The sequence below is a fragment of the Stegostoma tigrinum genome, unplaced genomic scaffold, assembly GCF_030684315.1.
Source record: "Stegostoma tigrinum isolate sSteTig4 unplaced genomic scaffold, sSteTig4.hap1 scaffold_328, whole genome shotgun sequence".
NCBI lineage: Eukaryota > Metazoa > Chordata > Chondrichthyes > Orectolobiformes > Stegostomatidae > Stegostoma > Stegostoma tigrinum.
This window is the reverse complement of record NW_026728256.1, coordinates 64,093-72,140: the sequence shown is the minus strand read 5'-3', so window position 1 is coordinate 72,140 and position 8,048 is coordinate 64,093. Positions and strand designations below refer to the sequence as shown.

The following is an 8,048-nucleotide window of genomic DNA, read 5'->3' as shown; positions in this document are numbered from 1 at the left end:
AAAAGCATATTTGGAGAAAGTTGGGTGAGAGTGCTGAGAGAAAGCACTTTGGCGGCATGGTGGCTCAGTATTTAGCACTGCGGCCTCACAGCACCAGGACACGTGTTTGATTCCAGCCTTTGGTGACTGCCTGTGTGGAGTTTGCACATTCTCTCTGTGTCTGTGTGGGTTTCCTCAGAGTGCTCTCACAGTCCAAAGATGTGCAGGCTAGGTGATTAGCCATGTTAAATTGCCTGTTGTGTTAAGGGAGAGTTTGATTAGGTGGGGTGTAGGTCTGGCTGGGATACTCTGAGGTTTGATGTGGACTTGTTGGGCTAAGGGCTGTTATGGTTCCAGAGTGCTGATCTGCTGGAGATTACAAGGTCCAGAGCTGGATGAACACAGCAGGCCAAACAGCAAAGGAGCAGGAAGTCCGATGCCTCAGGCCTAGACACCCTTCTTCAGTTTTTGATAAGGCTGTTTTTAAAATTGGTTTAACGAGACTGCACCATTCCTAGGAACACTGCAATACCAGGATGATGCATGGAGAGGACAGAGCAAGCTGCTGTTCTTAAAAATCGGTTTAATATAGGGTCCTTAAGTAAAGAACATATCAGATATTAAAAGCTGATAAGAACATTTTTTTTAATTTGAAAAAATATACTTTATTCATAAGATGTATAAAAAAACACATTCATACACCTACCCAGTCATGCAAGCTGCTCTGGGTTACCCAGGGCATACGTACACCAACTAAAGGGAAAAAAAAAACAAAACATCGAAGAAAAAAATCAAAGCAAAGAAAATACACCGGCAGTCTTCACCCCGCACAGTCCCTGTTGGCCCCCTGACCAGTTGGGGAAGGCGCCAGCTGGACCCAGTTACCAGATAGGGCCCTTTTTTTCTATTCTGGATGAGGGGTTTCATACGGTGGTCTTTCCCCACCATGCCTTGGCGGCGGCTGCCCCAAGCTTTAGCGCGTCACTCAGCACATAGTCCTGGACCTTGGAGTGCGCCAGTCTGTAACATTCGGTCGGGGTCAGTTCTTTCAGCTGACAGACCAGCAAGTTGCGGGCAGGTCAAAGAGCGTCTTTCACCGCATTGATGGTCCTCCAGGCACAGTTGATGTTGGTCTCGGTGTGCATCCCGGGAAACAGCCCATAGAGCATGGAGTCCCGCGTCACGAATCTACTCGGGATGAACCTCGACAAAGACCACTGCATCCCCCTCCAGACCTCCTGTGCATAGGCACTGTCCAGAAGGAGGTGATAGACAGTCTCGTTCCCGCTCATGCAGCCGCCTCGAGGGCAGCGTGCAGTGGCACAGAGATTCGGGGCGTGCATGAAGGATCTCACTGGCAGAGCCCCTGTCACTACCAGCCAAGCAATGTCTTTGTGCTCGTTTGAAAGTTCTGGCGATGAGGCATTCTGCCAAATAACTTTGGCAGTCTGCGCAGGGATACAACAGGACGCGATCCACCCTCTCTTTTTCCCAAAGCGTCTCGAGGATACTACGTGCTGACCACTGCCAGATGGCCTTGTGGTCGAAGGTGTTTCCTTTCAAAAATTTCTCCACAAACGACAGATGGTACAGGACGGTCCAACTACTCGGAGCGTTCTGCGGTAATGAGGCCAGGCCCATCCTTCACAACACAGGGGACAGGCAGAACCTCAGTCAGTAGTGACACTTGGTGTTTGCGTACTGAGGATCTACGCACAGCTTGATGCAGCCGCACACAAAGGTAGCCGTCAGGGCGAGGCTGGAGTTCGGTACATACTTTCTCCCCATTTTACAGGTCTTTGTACATGGTGTCCCTGTGGACCCGGTCCATCCTCCACCCCCAAATGAAGTGGAAGATGGCCCGGGTGACCACAGCGGCGCAGGTCCAGGAAATACGCCAGGGCTGCGCCACATACAACAGTACCGAAAGCCCCTCGCACCTGACAACCAGGTTCTTACCCGTGATGGAGAGGGACCAGAACGTCCACGTGCCCAGCTTCTGCTTCAGTTTGGTGATATGCTCCTCCCAATTCTGAGTGCATGTCCCAGCTCCAACAAACCAAACACCCAGCACCTTCAGGTAGTCTGTGCTGACGGTGAAGGGGATGAAGGAGCGGTTGTCCCAGTTCCCGAAGAATATGTCCTCGTTCTTACCCCTATTGGCTTGGGCCGCAGATGTCTACTCACCGACGTCTACGCACACTCACCGACTGACGATCGGTGCAGAAGACGGCGACATGTTCCATGTACAGGAGGTCTTGACCTGAAGGCCTCCGCTGCCTGGGATAGTCACGCCCTTCAGGCTCACGTCCTTCCTGATGGATGCGGCAAAGGGCTCCACACAGCACACGAACAAGGCAGGAGAGAGCGGGCACCCCTGCTTGACTCCAGATCTGACGGGAGAACTGTCTGATTCCCACCCATTGATCGAGACTGTGCTAACGATGTTGGTGTAGAGCAGCCAGATCCAATTGCTGATGCCCTCCCCGAACCCCAATTTGGAGAGACCCTGTTGAAGGCCTTCTCCTGGTCCAGGCTGACGAGGCAGGTGTCCACCCGCCTGTCCTGCACGTAGGCGATCATACTGATGAACGCGAAACTCTCAGCGATCTTCCTGCCCGGCACAGCACAGTTTTTGTCAGGGTGATTCAGCAACTCCCGGACAGTCCTGACCCGGTTGGCTATGACCTTAGCCAGGATTTTGTAGTCCATGTTCAATAGTGAAATGGGACGCCAATGCGTAATTTCTTCCCTCTCTCCCTTCCTCTTGTAAATGACGGTGATGATGCCCTTCCTCATGGACTTGCACATTTCCCCTCTCTGAAGCGCACGATCGTACACCTCCAGCAGGTTCTGGCCGACCAGGTCCCACAGAGCGGAATACAGCTCGACCGGTAAGCCGTCGCTCCCAGGAGTCTTATTCCTCTCAAAGGACATGAGGGCTGTAGTCAGCTCGTCCAGGGATATCTGCCGGTCCAGCCACTCCCTCGTGCCGCCGCCTAAGACCTCCGTGATAGACGACAGGAGCAACTCGGAGGTCATGCTGGCCGCGGGCTTCGCATCATACAGTCTGGCATAGAAGGATCTGCTAATCCTCAAAATGTCAGGCTGAGACGACGTCACCGAGATGTCGTTCTCCTTCAGCCGGCTGAGCACAGAGCTCTTTGTGCACCTCCTGAAAGAAGAAACCCGAGCACATCTTGTCCTGCTCCACTGTGTGGACCCTGGACCGGAAGATTATCCTGGAGGCCTCCGTGGCAAAGGGGGAGGCTTGCTGGCCCCTCACCTTGCGGACGTCCTCCGTGACATCGACCCCCATTGACTGCAGAAGGAGCAGGTTCTGCGTCCTTTTCTGGAGTTGCGACAGCTTTCCCCGCCTTTCTCTCACCTTCCGAACACCCTTGAGCAAAAGTACCTCTTGATGTTCTCCTCCACCTTCTCCCACCAGTCACCCGGAGACTCAAAGAGGGGTTTCACGGTTCTCCAACCTGCATACTCCCTCTTAAGCTCCTCGACATACTCTGTGGTCAACAGAGTCGTGTTGATGTTCCACGTCCCCTTGCCAGTCTGCTGGTTGTCCTGTAAGTGACAGTCGGCCAGCAGGAGGCAGTGGTCAGAGAAGAACACCGGCTCGACGCCAGTGGACCTGACCGAGAACAAACAGGAAGTCTATCCTTGAGCAGATAGACCCATCTGGCTGCGACCAGGTGTATCACCGCTGCGCTCCGTCTGCAGGGGTGCTGAAGACGTCGAGCAACTTGGTGTCCTTCACCGTGTCCAGCAGGAATCTGGACGTGGCGTCCAATTTACTCTCCCCACCCACTGTCCCCACACTGGATCTTCCATCTGCATCGATGATGCAGTTGAAGTCTCCACCTAGAATGACTGGTCTAGGCATAGCCAGCAGGGTTGGAAGCCGCTGCAGGATGGCCAACCGCTCGCTGTGTACCACTGGGGCCCTCCAGCGTGCCTTCCTCCTTGGCTTCCGGACCGTTGTCCACTCCCCTGGGTCACCTGTAGCCTCCTCCATTGACTCTGGGTTGTCAGGGGGTGGGTGGGGGCAGTGGGGGAGAAAGCGGAGCGTGCAGGGGCGCTTTGCTGGCCTCGGTTCCATCCTGCGGGGCTGGTCCCTCCTGCACAGTCGGACAAAGGTCCTTGCATGGGCCTGGTGCCTGCCTCTCCTACAGGGGAGGGTGGGTGGGGGGGCTTGCCCCGCATTGCCGCTGCTAGTGACCTGGGCGTAGGTGGTCCCCCACCACAGTCACGGCCTGCAGATGTAGCTCACTTTCCTACAAAGGTTGCAGATTTTTTCTTTTGTCAATCCTTTGCAAGGGGTCCATCCTCCTTGCAGTTCCATCAGATGGTGACTTTGCAGTCGGCCACCATGTGACCTGACCTACCACAGGCATGGCAGACTTTGGGTTGCCTTGCGCAGGTCAGGTAGTCCTTGCTCCCACCAATCGTGAAGCTGCCTGGTGGGTGTATGATGTTCCCGACTACGCCCGTCCTCAGCATCACCCTGGCCTGCCTCTTACTTGTCCAGATCCCAAAGGGGTCCAGGATGTTGGTTAGGTCCCCTTCCAAGGAAGGTCAGGACATCAGCTGCTGGCACATGCGGGTTGTACATGTGTACAGTCACCATACGGCTCCTCGGCACAGGCATCACAAACAGTGGGACAGCGGTCAATGCAGAGAGGGGGCCCCTCACCTCCTTTCTCCTTGAAAACCTCCAGGAAGCGCTCACAAAGCTTGGTGCTCCTGATGGTTACATTGTAAAAACCTCCTCCAGGGAAATCCTGCAGGCAGTAAATGTCAGCAGCAGCAAACCCACAACAGTCCAAAATGACCCTCTTCACACAGAAGGCGCGGTCCACAGGTGCACCTTCATCCACCTTCTTCACGGAAACACAGATGGTGTTCCGGACCCCCTGACACAGGGCACAAGCACTTGCCACAGCCATCCTTGCAGGTTTGCTGCTCCCCTGAACCAGCATTAGGCCTTAACCAGCATTAAGATGCACCAGTTGCAAGGGTGCACAGCCAACCTGACATCTTCCTTCCACCTCCAATACTCACTCTATCCTCTTCTCAGTCCACAATGATAAGAACAGGTATAAACACACCTTTTTTTTTAATTTGAAAGAAAATATACATTATTCATAAGATCTACAAAAAAAACATATTTGTACACCTACCCAGTCATGCAGGTTACCCAGGGGGTACATACACCAACTAAAGGGAAAAAAAACAAACAAAGAAGAAAAAAAAACAAACAAAGAAGAAAAACAGACAAAGAAAACACCCCAGCACAGTCCCCCTTGGCTCCCTGACCAGTTGGGGAAAGCACCAGCTGGATCCAGTTAACAAAGATAAACACACCCTCAATTTTAACCAAAGAAGGCCAAAAAGTAAAGACATTGTAATACTGGACTACCTTAGGTCCCAGTTACCTTCCATATTTTCCATCAGCCTGACTGAGTGCAAAGACTTGTAAGTCACTGCTGACAGTTTTTACTGTTGTTCCCGGACTCCTGGGTTTCCTAACCGGGGAAAACCGATAGTCGGTTTACACCAGTACTTTTTCAAGACCTTTTCTATAAAAATCTCTTTGCAATGAATGTAGATCATTGGAAATGTACCAATCAGATGAGGTGGGGCATGTCACTAACAAGCCTCATCAACCAGCTCCATGACTAGCGGATGGTCAGTGAGATTGCAGCAACAATCGGTACAGAACCGCACACTCAGAGAATGTCCCAGCACAGAGGAAGGTGCTTCAGCGTGTCACTGTCTGCATCAGCTGACTGTACAGGTAATTTCACCAGTCCCACCCATCATGGTCTTACCGATGCCCTGTAAATCTCTCATTGTTCAACTCTCTCCTGAGGGTCACGAATGATTCTGCCTCCAGCGCCCTCTCAGGCAGTGCGCAGCCAGCAGGAACCACTCGCTGATAACAGTGGGTCTATCTCCCTCGATAAATATGACTTTTTGTTGCAAAAAAGGCAAATCACCACGGCCTCCCTCCAAACCCATCCCACTCCATGATCTGGGCTCATCCTTCCCCCCACTGCATCCCAAAACCAGCCCAGCCTGTCTCTGCCTCCCTAACCTGTTCTTCCTCTCACCCATCCCTTCCTCCTACCCCAAACCGCACCTCCATTTCTAACCTACTAACCTCATCCCACTTCCTTGATCTGTCTGTCTTCCTGACCTATCCCCTCCCTACCTCCCCACCTAAACTCTCCTCTCCACCTATCTTCTTTTCTCTCCATCTTCGGTCCGCCTCCCCCTCTTTCCCTATTTATTCCAGATCCCTCAACCCATCCCCCTCTCTGATGAAGGGTCTAGGCCCGAAACGTCAGCTTTTTGTGCTCCTGAGATGCTGCTCGGCCTGTTGTGTTCATCCAGCTTCAGACTTTATTAGCTTGGATTCTCCAGCATCTGCAGTTCCCATTATCTCTGATTGCTGCAACTTGTCTATTCGAACCAGATATCCTAAATTATTTTAGTCCCATTTGCCAGCATTGGGCCCGTATCCCGCTGTCCCCTTCCTATGCATTTCCCAATCCTGGTGCTGTTTAAGAGCTGTGACTGTACCACCTCCTCCATACATGCAGCATTCTCTACATGTAAAACTGTCCCTCAGGTCCCTTTTAAATCTTTCACCTCTCAACTTAAACCCATGCTCTCAGGTTTGGATTCCTTTCCCTGCAGGAAAGGTATTGCCAATTCACCCCATCCAAGCCCCTCGTGATTTTATAAACCTCTGTAAGGTCACGCCTCAGCCTATGACGTTCCAGGGAATCAGCCCCAGCCTATTCAGCCTCCTCTCCCTGTAGCTCAAACCATTCGATCCAAGCACCATCCTTGTAAATCTTTTTTTTTCTGAAACCTTTCAGTTTAACAACTTTCCTGTAGCAGGGATATTATAACTGAGTGCAGTATTCTAAAAGTGGCAATGTTCTGTGCATCTGCATCGTAACGCCCAAACTCTGATACTCAATACAATAAAAGCAAGTATGCCAAATGCCTTCTTCGCCACCCTGTCTAACTGTGAGTCCACTTTCAACGAACAATGCATCTGCACCCCAATGTCTCTGTTTGGTGACACTCCACAAAGTCTGACCATTAACTTATAAGTCCTGCCTGAGTTTGCCTTACCAAATTGCAACACCTCACATTTATCTAGACTTTATCTGCCACTCCTTGGCCCATTGGCCCATCTGATCAAGGTCCCGTTGTACTCTGAGATAACATTCTTCACTATCCACAACAACATGAATTTTGGGGGCATCTGCAAACTTACTAACCATCCCTCCTCTGCTTCCATCTAAATCATTTATATAAAGTTATGGATAAGCAGTGTCCCAGCACTGATTCTTGTGACACACCACAGGTCACAGGCCTTCAGTCTGATATATAACACTCTACCATCACTCTGTGCCTCCTGCCTTCAAGCCAGTCTTGGATCCAAACCACTAGCTTCCACTGGATTCCATGTGATCTAACCAGTCTACCATGAGGAACCTTTTCAAACACCTTTGCGTAGCGCATCCAAACAATGTTTACCCTCTCTGCCTTCATCAACCTTCTTTGTCACCTCTGCAAAATCCTCATGTTAGTGGGACTTGATTTACATCACACCAACACCAGAGTCAGATAACTGGGAACAGTATATGAAGCAAAATGTGTACATGAGATTACAAAGTGTGGAGCTGGATGAACACGGCAGGCCAAAAAGCCAGCAGCCCCAGAGGAGACAGCCACGCTGAGCCCTGCTGAGTTTTCACCATCACCCCTAGACCTCCCCCTGACTGAGGTCAAATGGTCAGTCCTCAGTAAGGGGCTCACCTTTATCCCCCTCCACACACACATCAATGAATACCACTCACGTTTGGACATCGAGCAGTTTTTCGGCTGCCTTCACCGCTCCACCTATCTTCTCCTCTCTCCCTCTTTGATCCGCCTCTCCCTATTTATTTCAGAACCCTCTCACCATTCCCCTTTTTCTGATGAAGGGACTAGGCCCGAAACATCAGCTCCTAAGCTACTGCTTGGCCTGCTGT

At 51.5% G+C, this 8,048-nt stretch overlaps 1 pseudogene; it reads right to left on the bottom strand.

Moving 5' to 3' along the window:
* Window positions 1-477: 477 nt before the first annotated feature.
* On the bottom strand, window positions 478-641 carry LOC132208235 (U2 spliceosomal RNA; annotated as a pseudogene).
* Between the last annotated feature and the right edge of the window lie 7,407 nt (window positions 642-8,048).